General features: G+C 43.7%; 1 long non-coding RNA gene across 1 annotated transcript; it reads left to right on the forward strand.

Annotated features, from left to right (window-relative positions):
- Positions 1 to 1,033: 1,033 nt before the first annotated feature.
- LOC307189049 lies at positions 1,034 to 10,317 on the forward strand. Its single transcript, XR_013829100.1, has 3 exons — positions 1,034 to 1,761; positions 2,588 to 2,673; positions 10,226 to 10,317. It is a non-coding gene; the product is annotated as an uncharacterized lncRNA (long non-coding RNA).
- The last annotated feature ends 8,214 nt before the right edge of the window (positions 10,318 to 18,531 follow it).

Raw genomic sequence — 18,531 nt, forward strand, 5'->3', positions numbered from 1 at the left:
CTCTTCAAATATTTTCTCAGTCCCTTTCTTTTTCTTTTCTTCTTCTGGAACTCCTATAATTCTAATGTTGGTGCGTTTAATGTTGTCCCAGAGGTCTCTGAGACTGTCCTCAGTTCTTTTCATTCTTTTTTCTTTATTCTGCTCTGCATTAGTTATTTCCACTATTTTATCTTCTATGTCACTTATCCGTTCTTCTGCCTCAGTTATTCTGCTATTGATCCCATCTAGAGTATTTTTCATTTCATTTATTGTGTTGTTCATCATTGTTTGTTTCATCTTTAGTTCTTCTAGGTCCTTGTTAACTGTTTCTTGCATTTTGTCTATTCTATTTCCAAGATTTTGGATCATCTTTACTATCATTATTCTGAATTCTTTTTCAGGTAGACTGCCTATTTCCTCTTCATTTGTTAGGTCTGGTGGGTTTTTATCTTGCTCCTTCATCTGCTGTGTGTTTTTCTGTCTTTTCATTTTGCTAGATAAGCAAAATGTGTTTGTGGTCTCCTTTTTGCAGGCTGCAGGTTTGTAGTTCCCGTTGTTTTTGGTGTCTGTCCCCAGTGGCTAAGGTTGGTTCAGTGGGTTGTTTAGGCTTCCTGGTGGAGGGTACTAGTGCCTGTGTTCTGGTGGATGAGGCTGGATCTTGTCTTTCTGGTGGGCAGGTCCACGTCTGGTGGTGTGTTTTGGGGTGTCTGTAGACTTATGATTTTGGGCAGCCTCTCTGCTAATGGGTGGGGTTGTGTTCCTGTCTTGCTAGTTGTTTGGCATAGGATGTCCAGCACTGTATCTTGCTGGTCGTTGAGTGAAGCTGGGTGCTGGTGTTGAGATGGAGATCTCTGGGAGATTTTCGCCATTTGATATTATGTGCAGCTGGGAGGTCTCTTGTGGACCAGTGTCCTGAAGTTGGCTCTCCCACCTCAGAGGCACAGCACTAACTCCTGGCTGCAGCACCAAGAGCCTTTCATCCACACGGCTCCTTAATTTGGGATGATTCGTTGTCTATTCATGTATTCCACAGATGCAGGGTACATCAAGTTGATTGTGGAGCTTTAATCCGCTGCTTCTGAGGCTGCTGGGAGAGATTTCCCTTTCTCTTCTTTGTTCTCACAGCTCCCAGGGGCTCAGCTTTGGATTTGGCCCCACCTCTGCGTGTAGGTCGCCGGAGGGCGTCTGTTCTTTGTTCAGACAGGAGAGGGTTAAAGGAGCCGCTGATTCGGAGGCTCTGGCTCACTCAGGCCAGGGGTAGGGAGGGTCACAGAGTGTGGGGCGGGCCTGCGGCGGCAGAGGCCGGCATGACGCTGCCAGCGTGAGGTGCGCTGTGCGTTCTCCCTGGGGAGTTGTTCCTGGATCCCGGGACCCTGGCAGTGGCGGGCTGCACAGGCTCCCTGGAAGGAGGTGTGGATAGTGACCTGTGTTCGCACACAGGCTTCTTGGTGGCGGCAGCAGCGGCCTTAGCGTCTCATGTCTGTCTCTGGGGTCCGCACTTTTAGCCGCGGCTCGCGCCCGTCTCTGGAGCTCCCTTAAGCAGCGTTCTTAATCCCCTCTCCTCGCACACCAGGAAACAAAGAGGGAAGAAAAAGTCTCTTGCCTCTTCGGCAGGTCCAGACTTTTCCCCGGACTCCCTCCCGGCTAGCCGCGGTGCACTAACGCCCTGCAGGCTGTGTTCACGCTGCCAACCCCAGTCCTCTCCCGGTGCTCCGACCAAGCCGGAGCCTCAGCTCCCAGCCCCGCCCGCCCCGGTGGGTGAGCAGACAAGCTTCTCGGCTGGTGAGTGCCGGTCGGCCCCGATCCTCTGCGCTGGAATCTTCCCGCTTTGCCCTCCGCACCCCTGTTGCTGTGCTCTCCCCCGCGGCTCCGAAGTTCCCCCACTCCGCCACCCGCAGTCTCCGCCCGCGAAGGGGCTTCCTAGTGTGTGGACACTTTTCCTCCTTCACAGCTCCCTCCCGCTGGTGCAGGACCCGTCCCTATCCTTTTGTCTCTGTTTATTTTTTTTCTTTTGCCCTAACCAGGTACGTGGGGGGTTCCTTGCCTTTTGGGAGGTCTGAGGTTTTCTGCCAGCGTTCAGTAGGTGCTCCGCAGGAGTTGTTCCACGCGAAGATGTATTTCTGGTGTATCTGTGGGGAGGAAGGTGATCTCCGCCAATGGTTCATTTCTTATACAACGTTATAGTAGTTTAAAAGTATTGAAAAGTGGGTGTATTAAAACTCAGATTACTGTAGCTGTAAACATTTTACTTATACCAAAACCACAATTTGTTAAAATGTACTGGGCTTTTGAAAGCAAATTCAACAATAATTTTGTCAGAATTACTTCTTATCTCATTTTCAATTGAGAGAATTACCATCTTAATTTAATTTTAGCTTACTGAAACAGTTATTGAGAAACAGCATATAAATTTCTGATTTATATTAATTATTTTCTCCATCTCATCCCTAATGCATTTCCAAATTATAGGGGATATTCTTCCTGTCCCACAGTTTGAAAATAAGATTCTGTGGCAGGCCAATATTTTGATATTTCTTCTTTGATTGACAACAATAATAACCACCTTGTTGGCACATTTTTATGGGGCTACCTCTTTCTCTTTTGACAGAGTCAAAATTTTCATCAAGTGCTTCTGTATGTATTGAGACTGAAAAGTGACCAAAACTTTTCACTATAAAAGCTTCAGTATCACAGGTAAGCACATCACACCCTGTTTTAGCAGTGTTGTCTGAAAGGTGTCCAGATATTTAGCAAGTAAGTACATTTAGGTTTCTTTGGTCACAAATGTATAGAATGCATGGCATTTGTCAAACTTCAACTTTGTGCTAGAAGCCCTCCTCCCTCCCCCACTTGTACAACTCTTAAGCTTTTGTAATTGTGGTGCCAGATTTTGTCTTCATTTATAATTTTTATATGTTCATCAAGGGTTTTTTATCATTAATTCTAATTTTTTAAAACATTGCAATAATATATTACTTTTCCATATTACTAAGTCACTTGGCACCACTTCTCTATTTGTATCTGAGGCAAGTTTCTAGCTTGCCTAAATCTAATCCCTACACTGGAAAGAGTTTTTGAAATGAAGTGTTGTGATTTTCCTTGGGTGAAAATTATGTCTGAAAATCAGGGAGCATCCCTTTCCCCATCCCTCACTTTATTGTTTTTTTTACAAGTTATCTTTGTCTTTATAACATTGTTTTACCTATACCTTAAACACTGTCACCAGAGGTAGTCTGAAACTAAGTGAAATGAGAGTCGCGATTATTTATATCATTTATTTATACATTTCACAGAGTAGCTATGATCTGCCAAACAACTTGCTAAGATTCAGGTGCTCTAGAGAGAGCTTCAGGTGTGCTGTGTGATTTCTCCTCTGTGCTAGGGACAGACTTAGCAACGTAGCCTGGGCTCTGCTCCTTCGCATTTCTGCAGACAACCCTTTGTCCAGGAGTTCCCATTTGGGAGGTGCTAACTTCTCTGATCCTTAAGTTTAAAAACACCTGAAAAAATTGTCAAGTAGTCAGTTAAACTATGTCACACCCCAAATACAAAATTAGGTCAGTCTATGTTAACTGCCCTGGAAAGATTTCCATGATAAATATTATATAGAAATAAACTGTACAGTGATGTCTTTGATATAATTATATAAAAGCATATCCAAAAAGAGCATTGGTCCTGTAGAGAGTTTGAGATACCAACCCCTCAACTTTAGTGGAAAGGGGCCACTTTGAGGTCTCACTGAGGCAGTCTTGATATTTCTAAGGCACTGGGACTCTGGGGGGCTCTGGACAGTGTTATTTGCCAAGTCCATGTGGCAACTCTAACAAGGCCAGGCCTTAAATTTGTATAAAGTGCTTACCTGTTTGTTCTGTTCTTCATGACTATGTTATTAAAATATATGAATATTCTCCAGTTAGTAGATGAGATTTGGGGATTAAATATGCAGTTTTCTGTATTAAATATCATAATCGTTACTACCACTGTTATCTTCATGGAGCTGCAGCAGAGAAGGGAGGTCCTGACTGCAGCAGGCCCAGACCACGAGCAGCCCTTGGAAGACATTCTGAGGCTGAGGCTGTGCCTAGGGGATCTGAGGTTCCAAGCTTCTCCTGGCTGGAGCAGCCTCAGAGGCCCCCAGAGCTGAGCCCTGCCCGCTGAACACTGATAGAGGAGCTGGCAGAAGAGTCCCTTTGGCAGGGGCACTGCAGGGTTCCCAGCATGTCCAGAAAGCTGTGCTAGAACCTCACATGTGAGGCTAAATCTCCAGCTCTTGTCTTCCAGAAGCCACAGGGGCAGAGCAAGTTTCCTGAGGTGAAACCTGTGGTGGCTCCCAATAGACAGCCTAAGGGGGCATCCCTCAGACTCCTGTCCTTTCTGGTGGCTCTGTCCTAGGACATGCTGTGGGTGCCCTCTCTCCAGCTAGCTCTCTCATTTCTCATTCATTTCCCAAATGGCTCTTGAGTACCAACTAAATCCTAAGCCCCTAAGGCTAGTGATAGAGCAGCGAATACCTGTTCTGGAAGAAAATAGATAATTAAGCCAAAAGTCACAACATAGACTAAACTGTATGCCTGGGGAAGTAAAGGCACCTTTCCCAACTGTAAAAGTCCAAGAAGGATTATCCCCTGGGAAACTTTTTTCACTATAACAGGAAGGAAGGAGGAAGGGTGGCAAATGTTTTAGAGTTTGGTAACAAAAAGTTCTCTTCTAATGGCTTTTATGTCCTCTGAAGTGGCATCCAGCACATCTGCTGAGGTTGGGGGACAGAAGTTTGTCAAAGTGGAGAATGTTTGAAATCGTTTCGTTAAGCATAAGAGAGTTGACAGTGGAACCAGTGATATAAGCTCCGAAAAACAGGGAGCTTTGTCACCTTTGTTCACTTATGTATCCTAAGTGCACATAGAAGGAACTTACCAAGTATATAGGATGAATGAAAGTATGAATTCCATGCAGTATTGGAGATGCCCATTAGTTGCAGACCATAGAACTATGGTAGCACAATATAGTCGTTTGTGTAATTTTATCTAGTGGGTCTCCAACACTTACCAGAGGTCAGGCGTGGAAGAGGCAGAGAGTTTGGACTTTAGCCGGACAGGAATGATGAAACAAGAATGATGTGAGGGTGTTTAGAATGTTGCTTAGCTGATGAACCATGAAGACCACTCTGTTAGTTTGCTAGAACTGCCCTAACAAAATGCTGCAGATTGGGTGGCTTAAACAACAGAAATTTATTTTCTCATAGTTCTGGAGGCTAAAAGTCCAAGATCAAGGTGTAGGCAGATTTGGTTTCTCCTGAGGCCTCTCTTCTTGCCTTGCAGATGGCTGCCTTCTTGCTGCGCCTTTCTCCATGTGTGCCCATCCTGGTATCTCTTCCTTTTATAAGGACACCATTGGGACTTCCCTGGTGATCCAGTGGTTAAGACTCCATGCTTCCACTGCAGGGGACATGGGTTCGATCCCTGGTCAGGGAACTAAGATTCCCCATGCCACGGCACGGCAAAAACTAAAAAAGACACCAGTCATACTGGATTAGGACCCCACCCTAAGGGCCTCATTTTAACTTAATCACCTCTTTAAAGACCTTACCTCCAAATACCATTACATTCCTAGGTACTGGGGGTCAGGACTTTCGTATATGAATTTGTGCAGAGGTCACAATGCAGCCCATAACATCTATGGAGAGAGAGAGAGAGAGAGAGAGAGAGAGAAGACCAGAGGCTGTTGATGGAGAAGGAGAAACCGTCAGGACCAACGAACTTTAATTCCTTGACAAATTGGCCAGTGGAGGACAATTTGGAAACTGAAGGTGGAGGTCAGAGGGTGGAATGCTAGACTGTATTGCTTTATTACTTCAGAGTGCAGAGCAGCTCCTAGTGAAAAGCGAAGATCTGTGAATCAGGTGTAACTTGTCATATGACCCATGGCCAGTCATTGGCACTTCTGAGCCACTACCTCTCTGGATGAGTAGTCTTTGTCTATGGGAGCATAAGGAAGGTCACCGTCTTTAGAGTCACCTTCCAACTCTACAGAAATAGAGTTCTCTGGTCCTGGATTTTCTACTTGTGTGGTTACTCATCCTATCTGAACTTCAAGTTAGGAGAATCACATTTTTTAAATGAGTGGGCAGTGTTATTAATTATATAATAAAAAGCAGATAGTAATTTTCCCCAGGCTTTACTTGCTCTGTAAGTGTGGACTTATCTGTAGGAGATAAAGGTTGATTCTCAGGGCCTGGATATGGGAGCCAAGGCAGCTGAAAAACTGGTGTGGCTACATTGACCCCAACCTCCTCTCTCCTCCAGGTGCAAATGGCACAAGGTGGCTCAGTGGCTCCTTTCTCTATTTCATGGGGACTCCTCCTTTTGCGTGACTCCACTTCTTTGTGGCTCTTCTTTTTCAGCCATCACTCCACTCTGCCCTTTATTTATTTATTTTTAAAATTTATTTACTTTATTTATTTTTGGCTGTGTTGGGTCTTTGTTGCTGCGCACGGGCTTTCTCTAGTTGTGGAGAGCTGGAGCTACTCTTCGTTGCGGTGCACGGGCTTCTCTTGTTGCGGAGCACAGGCTCTAGTTACGTGCGCTTCAGTAGTTGTGGCATGCGGGCTCAGTAGTTGTGGCTCGCGGGCTCTAGAGCGCAGGCTCAGTAGTTGTGGTACACGGTATTAGTTGCTCTGCAGCACGTGGGATCTTCCTGGACCAGGACTCTAACCCATGTTCCCTGCATCGACAGGCAGATTCTTAACCACCGCGCCACGAGGGAAGCGCCACAGGGAAGCGCCACTCTGCCCTTTAATGGCGTTAACCAAAGCCATTTGGATGTGGAGGGATACGGAAAGTCTTAAAATGTTTGGCCACCTTGGCTTCAATGGGCTGAGTAGTGGTCCAAAGTGAGCCCAGAAAAACTGCACCCTTGTCATAAATTGCAGAACCACCTGTGGTGCATGCACTTTGTGTATCCTGAAGAAGATATCCCATGACTGTAACTAACGACCACAGAGGACACCTCAACCCTGATAGGCCACCTGCTTGCATTGAGTACAAGATCCTGCACAATGTCAGAAAGAATGGCTGAAAGGAAGGCCAGAAAGGAGTTTGGCAGGCCTCAGAACATCCCTGAAGGCATCATTGTTTTTGTGCTCAAAGACAAGCTCTCCCTCTCCACTACTTGTCCCAAGGACACACATACACACATTCTTGCCAGGATGGCACCAAGTCCATCTTACTTTGTCAGTGTTCTAGTAAGTCACCAGCAGGTGGCGCTCGAGTCAAGTAGTTGGGGAGTGAGGCAGGGAGTGGGAGTAGCTTGATTAGTGATTAGTGATAGACACTCCTGTGCCTTCCCACCCACTGGGTCATTCTTTCCCCTCTGTTAGTTTCCCTCCTTTCCACACATTCAATCCTGACCTTTTCCTCATTGTCTCCTCATTCTTCCGCAGGCCCTGTGTGGCCGCACTGTGAACATTCCCATCATTGAGGGCCATTTGACCCACATGCCTTGCACTGATGTCATTGAGTCAGGCAACATGCAGTCCCAGTGAGGAGTTAAATCCCTGTACAGGGTGACCAGCCAGCAGGGAGAATATATTTATTTTTAGTTCAACGTTTGTTTCAAAACAGATAAATATCACAGCTATAGCAGATGTTTAAGTAGCACCTACCGTAGTATTAGGCCTTAGCATGTCCATCTCAGTATCCAAGCACAGCAACATCCCTGTCCTCCACCCAGTTCTGCATCCACTGTACAATGGATACTTTTCTAATATCTAAAAAAGCCACTTTTAAGAGGGAACTTATCCTGTTTCTGAACCCCTTCAGAGCTGGACTGCCTGGAGGGCAGAAGGTGGGGTGACCCAGCTCACGGGTCCATTTTCAGGTCCCTAGCTTTGAATCCAGTTCCCCTCCAGTGGCTAGAGAGTGATGGGAGTGTTACTTGAACGTACATGGAGATTTCCTCCCCAAACCTGGACACAGTGTATTCTCCTTCCCCTCCAGCTCTGCTGAGGCCTTTCACGGCTCTCCCTTCCCTTTAGCCACCTCCTGTCGGGAGGGGCAAGAGCAGAGGACTCATCTTGCTTTAGCAGCACCACCAGACCCTGGGTCCACAGTGCCCCACAGTCAGAGAGTTGTGGTGACTACACACATCCGTGCCCTTGTACCACCCACTCAGGGCTTCCTACCGCCCCTCTGGGATGGAGGTAGGAAAGAAAGGCAGGTAATCTGTGAACACTTTTCACAGGAGCAGGGAGGTGAGCCAACACCCACGGCAGCCTTGCTGAGAGCTCCAATCCCTGCCAACACCACTTCCCAAAACACAGAGCCAGGGGTTCTGTGTCCCCTACTGGCATGTCCTCCTACATTCCATCCGGCGCAGGTCACATGGGGAGAGGAGAGGAGTTGTGGTGTGATCAGCTGTATGTTTTCCTTAAGGTTGAGAAGGGAGTAAGGGCACCCAGCACTGCAGCTTTCATCAGGAAGGGTGTGGGATCTTTGGTGCAGATGGAATCTATGGCCCACCATAGATTCATGGTCATAGATTTTGTTTTTTCCTCACACTTGTGAACTCAGGGGCTCACTGCTCCAAACTCTTGAGCTCCACTTTGGGGATTTGTGAAGTTTATTTTCTCTTACTATTCCTAGATGCTCAGTGGGGAATCTTTGGCCCCGTGAGGCATGTATAACCTGATTCACTCCATGCCGTTACTACGTAATGCTCAGGGTAATGAGGAAGCAAAGGAGAAGACTGACGGGTCCAGATACTGTGCTGTGGTCTTTGTTACAATTTCTCACTTTTATAAGCATTGAATGATTGCTGAGTAGTTACTTGTTTTTCCAATAAGAGTATTATGGAAAAAGTAATGAATTTTTAAAGTGGGCTATCTTCACAAATACAAATGAAGGAAACCAGGATGGTGGTGTGTCAGCAACGCCATCATCAACTTCTCTCCCTAACCTTTGTCTCATTTTATAAGCCAAAGCCCGCTCTCAATAAAAGCTGAAGGGACCCCTTCCTTTCCCTAAATCCAAGCTCATAGCATATTCTATTTCCCCCTGAACACAACAGAGACAGATGGCACCATCCTCCTTTAGGAAAAAAACAAGCATATATGGGGGAATAATAATTATCCTTGCTGACGAGAAACAGACACCATCCTTACCAGAGGATGTGATATAGGAGCTACCTGATGTTCTCTAAATGTAATAAAACATCTTTGGGAGGGAAAGTTTCCTCTAAGGAGATTATTGAAGAGCAATATCGGGCTAATTGGCAGTGTCACCCCCCCTCCCCCCATAGACAAAGCCTAGGGCAGAGTTAAGGACATCCAGGGACCTGGCATCGTGGCCCAGGCCAGGGATATAGACTCCCTGGGAAGCATTCAAATGCAGATCAGTTAGAGGGGGTGAAGCATAGTACTCGCTTCCACATAGCGCTTTGCAGGTGGTTTCACAGTATTCTTTGAGTCTTATCCACTTTCTTGTAGCTCAGAAAGGTGTGGAGAGGCATGAGGGTCAAGAAGGGAGGGGACTTGCTCAAGGGCCACAGCTGGTAAGGAGCAGAGTCAGACGTGAGCACAAGACAGATTGGGACCATTATTTTCTTCTCCATTTCACAGACAGCAGGAGATAACTGAGGCTGGGTGGGTTGTATAAGTTAGGGTCCCTTCCCTCCAGTGGGTCCTGCTCACCCCTTTGCAGGTGGTTGGCGCTAAACCTGTATGAAGTCCTAGAATGGTCTTGACTCGGCACTGAATATTTAGAGGCTACCTGAACCCTGAGACTCCTCAAGGGAACCTGAGATCTTACTGTACTCATGCTGGTGATAGATTAGCTACTTACCCAGGCAGATAATGTAATAGGATGAGAGGAGAATTAGAAGTGAGACATAGGGTGATCAGGGCAGGGACTGTCTGTGAACCCAGGTTCTAGAAGGGGTGACTTGCTGTTCCTGTGACCCAAACAAAACTCAACTTTCAACAAATATGTGGAATCCCAGAGACTGTCCACCCATATTTTTAAGTGGAGTCCCCAGGATTATGGAGATATAAGCCCTCGGTATTTCACCTTCCACCCCGCTTGGAAAAAATGTTGAGCACACACCTCCAATGTATTTATTTTATTGATAATATACCTAGGTATTACAGTTATAAAATACTGTGCATATTATACAGTATACATTTGTAATAGAAAATTTTAAATGGATAATCTATGATAAAACATTTTAAAATTGTATCTTTTTATTATTAAAGGGACATCATGACGTCCTCAAAAAGTACACACACACTTCTAAGAAGATGTGACAATCTGCATCGATATGAGCTGCAAGGTAACTATTCCAGGAATACTGTGATAGCTCACAGAATTCAAGTAGAAGTTAAACAGTAAAGCCTGAGAAGAGGTAAGAACTGTATAAACTCCAGCAACCTTAGAACATTCTCATTCATGTGACTCTGCTCCTGAGTCTCAGGTTCTGGCTTTCTTTAGTCAGATTCTTAAGATTAGCTTTCTGATTGGCTCACACTGGCTTTATCATTCATAGCTTCCAGGTCCGGATATCAGGGCTGGAGGGCAGTTCTTAGGGAAGGGCTGTGAAGACAGATAACGTATCCTCCTACATTCCATCCTTGGTTTCCCAGTATCTACATCTTTCCCATTCACAGGGAAGGTGCCCAATCCAGTTACCCCATCTGCTACTATAATGCCCTCAGGTAGAGACAACAAATATCACATCCATAAACTGCTTATAATAAACATCAGAGGGCCACTGTTTTCAGAGTATACTTTGTCCATCACACTCTTGTTAGACATTTTTGCAAATTATGGACCCAGCTGAAAGTTTGAGTATGACCATACAAAAGAAGAAAAAGGAAGAGAGAAAACAACAAAGCAAACAAACAAAAAAAACCCCAAAACTTTTTTAAAAAGACATTTATAATAGACATCTGATGCACCATTCACAGCTCCCTTTAAGACTTGAGAACTTACTCCCTTTAGCTGCTGATAGAGCTTCATGCTGAGAGCATGCAGGTCTTCTCTGGAAACTGCTCTTGGCTAAAGTGACTCATTTAGCCCAAAGTTATTTCCCCCTCCTGGGTCAGGCTGCATCCAATTACCTGTCAATGTGGGGATATAAAGGCCTGGCCCCTTCTCTCTACCTCCACAGGGTCATCCCAGAGTCAGAGCTCCCTTGGGATTGGCTAAAGCCCTGCTGTGACTGCACTGCAGCTCAACTTCTGCTCAAATTCTCTTTGCCACAATGACTGATCCACGAATTCTCCAGTAAACTCCTTGCATGCTTATCTCTGTCTCAGAGTCTGCTTTCCCAGGTATCTGACCTACAATAGCATAATATATGAGATCTTCTATTTTAACCCCCCAGACATTAAAAATAATGAATGAACCCTGCTCATATGGCTCTGCTAAGAAATTAAGCTATTTTTTAAATTTTTTAGCCTTTCCACTCTTCCCAGATGGACCATTTGGATCAGCTACTTCTTGGAGTAAAAAATGAAGTATTTCTCTTTCTCTGATGAAAAGTTAGTTTATATCATTAGACAGTAAGGGCACAATAACATAATGATCAGATATATAGGGCAGAAGACCAGGTGGGGTTTCTCTTCTGATTGATTGTTCTGGTCTACTTAGACAACCGTTTCTGAATACACCCTTTTTTTTTGCCTTTGGTCCCAGTCAAGTTTGTGGGGCTGCTCGTGTCTTCAGCTGACGGATAATATAGGCACCACTGGCACTACCTTAAGTGGGAGTGGGACACATTTTAACTTATTAAAAACAGAATCTTTTGAAAAGTATAGAAAAGAAATACATGTATAAGGTGTATATGATTCAATTTATGGTCTTATAAAGTGTAGCACTCTTTCCACTGGTCTAATCCAAGATCACTTGTCTTTTCATTGGGTAGCATGGAAGCTCACTGGACTAGTCTTTCTATGATGAACAGTATTAAATTTTTGTAGCAGTTGTCCTCATTTTTTTTGTATTGTGTACTTGAAACATTGCAGGTTGGTAGAAGACAGCCAGCATGTAGCAAGTGTATTTAAGGTTAAATATAACCAGTATGCAGGGAATCAGCGAAAAGGCAAAAACAGTTCATGAGTCTACCTTCAGTACAAGAAGAATCCAGTTCCTTAGACATGTGGAAGTTTTTAGGCAGCAAAGGTAAAGGTGTGTACCTCTTGGAAAGCATGTAGTGAAGTTTGGGTAGAACAAATGGCATGGATGGTCGGTGTACTTGGGCCCTCACACCTGCTTGAAGGCTGCAGGATGTGACACTCAGCCCTTACCTTTCTTTGGGGGAGGAGGGAAATTCCATCACAGGAATTTCTATCTTTGGACTCTGTTGGTCCTTGAGTTCCTCCATGGGTGGACTGTCTTTTGTTTCCTTAATTCATGCATAAGCCTCAGTTTCTTCTCTAGGATCTGACCAGTATCTGACTTGTTCTTCGGAGTTTCACTACCCACTTGATCCATAAACACTGCTCTAATTTCTAGTAGGTTTAGGCTGTCAACAGAGGCTGACATCACTATGGATTTGTGCTGTGGATCTTCCTGTACCTTCTCAGTTTTCTGTGGATGAAGCATCTGACACAAACATTTCATCCGGTTTTTAAAGTTATTCTTTCATGGAACCTGTAGCACAAACTGAGGAGACTTGCTCACAGGGATCTCTGCTAATTCCCTGTCCTGGGCAAGGTAACTAATCTGTAATGTGGAAGGACCCAAATTCCTACATGCCCTCTTTAATACTGTCCTTCTAAGAGTCTCCTAGGGTATTCTCCATCCTGAGTAGATTATAGATTCTTGTCCTATTTGCGATCCTTCCCACTCTGAGGGACTAATTCTGCAAGCCTATGAGAAGAATTAGAGCAGGCCCCTCTCATGGTCATCTGGCCTTCCTTTGCCACAGGTGAGGGTGAAGGGAAAGAGCTATCCAGGCTGGCGACTGAATTTCTTTTCCCTAATCTGCTTGAGAGTTTCTTCCGAGGAGCTTTGCAACCTTGGCCATGGAGTTAGTCTTTGAAACATGGGTGACGGAAGAGGGAAAGATGGACTTGGGAAGTGTAAAATGATCCTTGAGTATTGTGGCATCCAGTGATAAAAAGGGATTTGGAGGCTGGCATGGAGCAGGACTGCGACCTTTTACTACTGTGTCAGGAGTAGAAGGGGCTGTTGCAGTCCTTATGCAAAGTTACAATGAACGTATTTTTCTAATGATAAAGTTAAAAGGTCCTTAATAAAAAATGAATTTGTGAAACTGGGAATTTACTGTTAATAGAGAAATTTAGTGCACCCTCAAATATGAGATTGTACTCAGATATACTGTTGTGGGTTTTACCCTGAGATTTTCAGGGCCTACCCACCTGCCAGTGTCAGTATGTGGATCAGATCATTAATCAGGAGCCCTGGGTCTGCCCAGCAGGTTGGAGGAAGGAACCTCCTTTTGGCTCCTTTTTCTCTCACCATACCTGCTCCTAGATCAAAGGAGCCATGCCCTGTCTGAAGTTGAAGACTTGTTCTCTTCATAACAAAGACTATGGCAAGAGGCTTATTCCAATATTAGGGTCAGTTCCTGCCAGGAAAGAACCTCTGATCAGCTCTGGAGGAAAATTCCCTAAAAGGAGCACATCTGCACAGGCCAGAAGACTGCCAGACTTGGTCTCTGGCCCTGTTACACTTGACCAGCAGGGGCTTCTTTTCCTGGGAGGGCTTTGTAGCCCACCCAGTTACTGGACCCTGCTTTCTGCTTCCTTTGAACTATGTGGGCCCTCATGTTTCAAAAGTATTCAACATAAAAAAGGAAGACTTCTCTTATATGTGTTCCTATAAAATCTGAAAATATCATTCAACTTTTACTTTCTATTTGTGTTCCTCTGGGAAAACTTAAACCAGAAATCACAACAGAACAGGAGGTAGCTGTGCAAGTAGGAGAGGGCAGTGCAAGGAAAGGGAGTGAAGGAGGAGGGCTCCCTGGAAATTTCAGCCCTGAAGGAAAAGGAAAGTACTGTGAAATGGAAGCCAAAGAATAGATCCAGGAAAGCAGGGAGAGGTGCCAGGCGCCAGAATCAGCAAAACAATACAGTATATTTTTCCCATTCCAGCCTAGGAGATTCCCTTCAATTTCAGATATTGATTTAAGCCATTGTGCTGACTGAATATAAATCAAACATGTCTTTGATATGATCATACCTATCTTTCACTCTTCTAGGTTCTCACCAATTCAGTTGACTTTGTCAGTCAGCTATCAAGAGTGAGATGGTACAGTTTCAAACCAGTTTATAGAAAAAGACACGTAATATTCTCATTTAGGTTTATATGGAGAAAATGAAGAAAAGAGTTACCACTTATGGTTAACCCCGAGGAAGGAGCCATTCTAAAGAGCTTTTTATTTTTGGTTGCACTGCCTCGGCATGTGGGATCTTGGGATCCAACCTGCGCCCGCTACAGTAGTAGCTCAGAGTCTTAACCACTGGACCGCCAGGGAAGTCCCTCTAAGAGCTTTAAAATATATTTACATCAGCTCTACAAATATTTTTCATTCCATTTTCCATTTGAGAAAACTGAGACTCAGGGAAGTTGAGTTGCCTCCGAGCAGAATAAGGGTTCCATGCAGAACCTCACATAGTACATTGTGAGTTATGAGTGATTCTTTAAGCAATATGTTGGATTTCTGTGCGGTTTTTTAAATCTAATTATTTTTACTTGCAGAATTATTCTTTTTCTTTTTCCCTGAGCTTCTCTTTTTGGTGGCTACATTTTTACTTTCTGATGATTTTAATCTATTTTTTGTTCTTTACCTTAGATTTTTGTGGAAGAGAAATTCTCCTATCCAGTTTCATTTTTCCATCTGATGAAGAAAATTCCTCAGAATTTTATATCCACTGCAATGTGGTTATTATTTTTTAAAAATAAATTTATTTATTTATTTAGGGCTGCATTGGGTCTTCGTTGCTGCGTGCGGGCTTTCTCTAGTTGCGGCGAGCGGGGGCTACTCTTCGTTGCGGTGTGCGGGCTTCTCCTTGCGGTGGCTTCTCTTATTGCAGAGCGCAGGTTCTAGGCACATGGGCTTCAGTAGTTGTGGCACACGGGCTCTAGAGTGCAGGCTCAGTAGTTGTGGCGCACGGACGGGCTTAGTTGGTCCACGGCATGCGGGATCTTCCCGGACCAGGGATCGAACCCGTGTCCCCTGCATTGGCAGGCAGATTCTTAAGTATGGTTATTTTTGAGTCCACAAAATTTCATGATTTTTATAAACCCAATGCTGACTTCTGTAGAACAATTCAAAAGTTAATTAAGAAAGATCACCAAGCAAAAATATCAAAGTGTAGAAGAGGAAAAATTCTTACATATATAGCTTTACCAGAAAATGAACTGTATTATAAAGCAGCAACAGTATAAATACAGTGACAGTAAGGAGTTAGGTGAGCAGAGTAATAAAGAAAATAAATCCCAGGAGAGTTACCTGGTGGTCCAGTGGTTAGGACTCCAAGCTTTCACTCCTGTGGCCCGGGTTCAATCCCTGGTCAGGGAACTAAGATCCTGCAAGCCACATTGGTGCAGCAAAAAAAAAAAAAAGAAATCCCAAAAATTGTTATATAATCTGTAGTAATTAAGTAAAGGCTATCTTAGACGTTAATATGGAAGAAAAAAAGTTTCAGTAAATGGTAACAGGATAAATGCCTGGCAACCTAGACAGAAATCAATTTAGATTCTCATCTCGTATTATAGATGAAAAAAAAATCCTAATATACTATAAAAAATAAATGTGAAAGATTTAAAACATAAAAGGGAATTGATAATCCATACGATCAATTGAGGAATGAAAATGGGAGAGGATTGGTTCTACATGTTCAACATTCTGGCATTAGCAGAAAATATAAATAAAATAAGCTATTATTTGTAAACATAAAATTGACAAATAGTTGCATCATAGGAATATAGCTACCATCTGCATAAATGGTTTATATGTACTTTTAAGACTTAAGGATACATAAAGACAATTCACAAGGGCAGTACGAAACTAGTTAATGTCGTAAACTGAAACACAAATAAAAGAACTAAAAATAGCAAACAAAGCATATGAAAAGGCATTCCAGCCTACTAGTATTTAGAAATGATTTAACAATGATGCTTGACATTTTAGGTTGTTATGTAAGCAGTTATTTAAAAAAATAAAATACTGATTTTTATGTGCTTTGTGCTACTACATACATTTCTTGAAATCTGTCCCCAAAAAATGTTTGTAAAAATTTTTTTAAATTATATCCAGTAATATAAACACACACTTTTATTCTCCAGGCGCTACCCTAGTTCTCTTCTTCTTTTCACAGATAAACTTCTCAAAAGAAGTTTCTATTCATTCTGTCTCCAAAACCTTTTCTCTTATTTAACCTTAGTCAGTATATTCCAGTCCGGATTCTGTGGAATTAACTTTGCCAAACCAGCCCTCATTTTCCCTGAATATAAGATATCATGTTTTAAATGTATTTCTTCCTTGAAGCGTCCTCTCATCACCACTGTCTCCTGGTTGTCCTGCTGTTGTGTTGCATACCATTCCAGTGTGCTTTTCAGGCTCCTTATTCTCTTCTCTTCATTAAAATATGAAGGTCCCTAAGGTTTAGTTTTTGGTTCTCCTATTCTCTATTTCTAAAAGACCTCACTCCTTCCTGGGCCTTCAGAGACAAGGATAACCCAGCTTCTAGGTTAACACTTCTAGCCATAGCACTCTGAAAGTTCTAGAACTGTACATCCAGCGTCAAGTCTTAGAATCTCTGCATCCTCCAGTTTCTGGTGACAGAAGCCACTTTTCTTTTGCCTATGGTGTTAGTATATAATGTAGTTGAAATGAATTAATTGATTGATTAATAGTTTTATGTTTCCTTCTGGCAAAAAGGGAAGTTTCAAGAGGGCCGGCACTTCATTTTCTTTCTTCACTTTTTTTTTTTTTTTTGCGGTACGCGGGCCTCTCACTGTTGTGGCCTCTCCCATTGCGGAGCACAGGCTCCGGACGCGCAGGCTCAGCGGCCATGGCTCACGGGCCCAGCGGCTCCGCAGCATGTGGGATCTTCCCGGACCGGGGCACGAACCCGTGTCCCCTGCATCGGCAGGCGGACTCTCAACCACTGCGCCACCAGGGAATTGAGGTTGCAAAATCAGTCTTGGTATTACTTTCTTAAAAATAAACAAATGCAAAAAGATTTGAAAGTAAAACTTTAAATAACTTAAAAATATAAAGATGAACACTTGTGTAATTAGCACAAATACAAGCAAAAATACTGAAATATAATAAATATAGTAAAATAGATATTTAAGTACATAAGTACATTAATAAGGTTATCTGTGATGGTCTGGTGCCCCCTATGAACTAGATGCTTTTACTTATAGTTGCTTAATACTACCAATAAATGTTTTGACAAATTTAATCCGTTTATTTTATGATGAAGGCAGAAAAAAACAAGTCTTTTTAAATTACTAAACATGTGGGAGTACAATGAGTTGTATCTGTCCATAATTGTTTCTTTAAGAGCATACCTCTAGTCCCTTAGTCGGAGGAGAGCTTAAACAAGCTTTATTTGGGAATGCTCCCGGGCGAGGTTGACTGGTCCGAGAGAAAGGGGCCAGAGAAGTCGCGCCCGGGGGAGGGTTTGGGCAGAATTTATAGGGAAAGAAGGGAAAGGGGTGTGGTGAATCCGGGAGGGCGCAGGGTATTCGTTATTTGGTGGTCTTTTCGGGTATCGTGGCAATATCCGGTGCCGGTCGCATCAGTCTTGGGGCCATTAGTCCCACCCCTCGAAAGGCGGGAAGGCTGGGCAGGGTGGAAAGTCTCCAGGTCAGTTCCTGGAACTGGGTGGTCTGGAAAGTCTCCAGGTCAGTTTCTGGAACTGGGTGGTCCGGAAAGTTTCGGTCTGATGCAACCTGTGAGTCTGATTGCGTTCCCCTTGCCTCGGGCCAGTTGGCCTTACACTTAGCTCTTAATCGTTCTTGCAAGCTTGATAATAAAGAGCAGGATTTCATGATTTCTTGCTCTGACAACTACCCAGGTGTAGCAGCTCTGTTCTTTCTTTAACAGAGAAAAATTGTTTCCTTGGAAGTGCTTTTTCACAGCCATTATGGAGTCTTCACAGCTCAGGGGAGTCCTTCCATCCCCAACTACTGCAACAAGCCGGTCTCCAGGACTTGCCAATGCCGATGAAGTCCAGTGAAGAACTTCTCCAGGCCAGTCTCATTCCAACCACCGCTTATGCTGAACAGTTTGAAGATTTGCTGAAGCATCTGATGGAGGAGAGCAGTGATTTGAGCCTTCTGGACCTTGCTGCCATCTACCAGAAACAACAGAAGACCATTGGAACCAGCTAAATGTCCATCGGTAGGGGACTAATCAAATAATGTAGGACACACCCATTCAATGGGAAACAGTACAGCTATTTAAAAAGATAAAGCAGTTATCTATATATGAATGAGAAGATCTCCAAGTTAAAAAAGATAGATGCAGAACAGTGAGTATAGTATGCTATCTTTTATATTAAAAAAGGGGGAGAGT

Source organism: Stenella coeruleoalba, assembly GCF_951394435.1.
Source record: "Stenella coeruleoalba genome assembly, chromosome: 7".
Classification (NCBI taxonomy): Eukaryota; Metazoa; Chordata; class Mammalia; order Artiodactyla; family Delphinidae; genus Stenella; species Stenella coeruleoalba.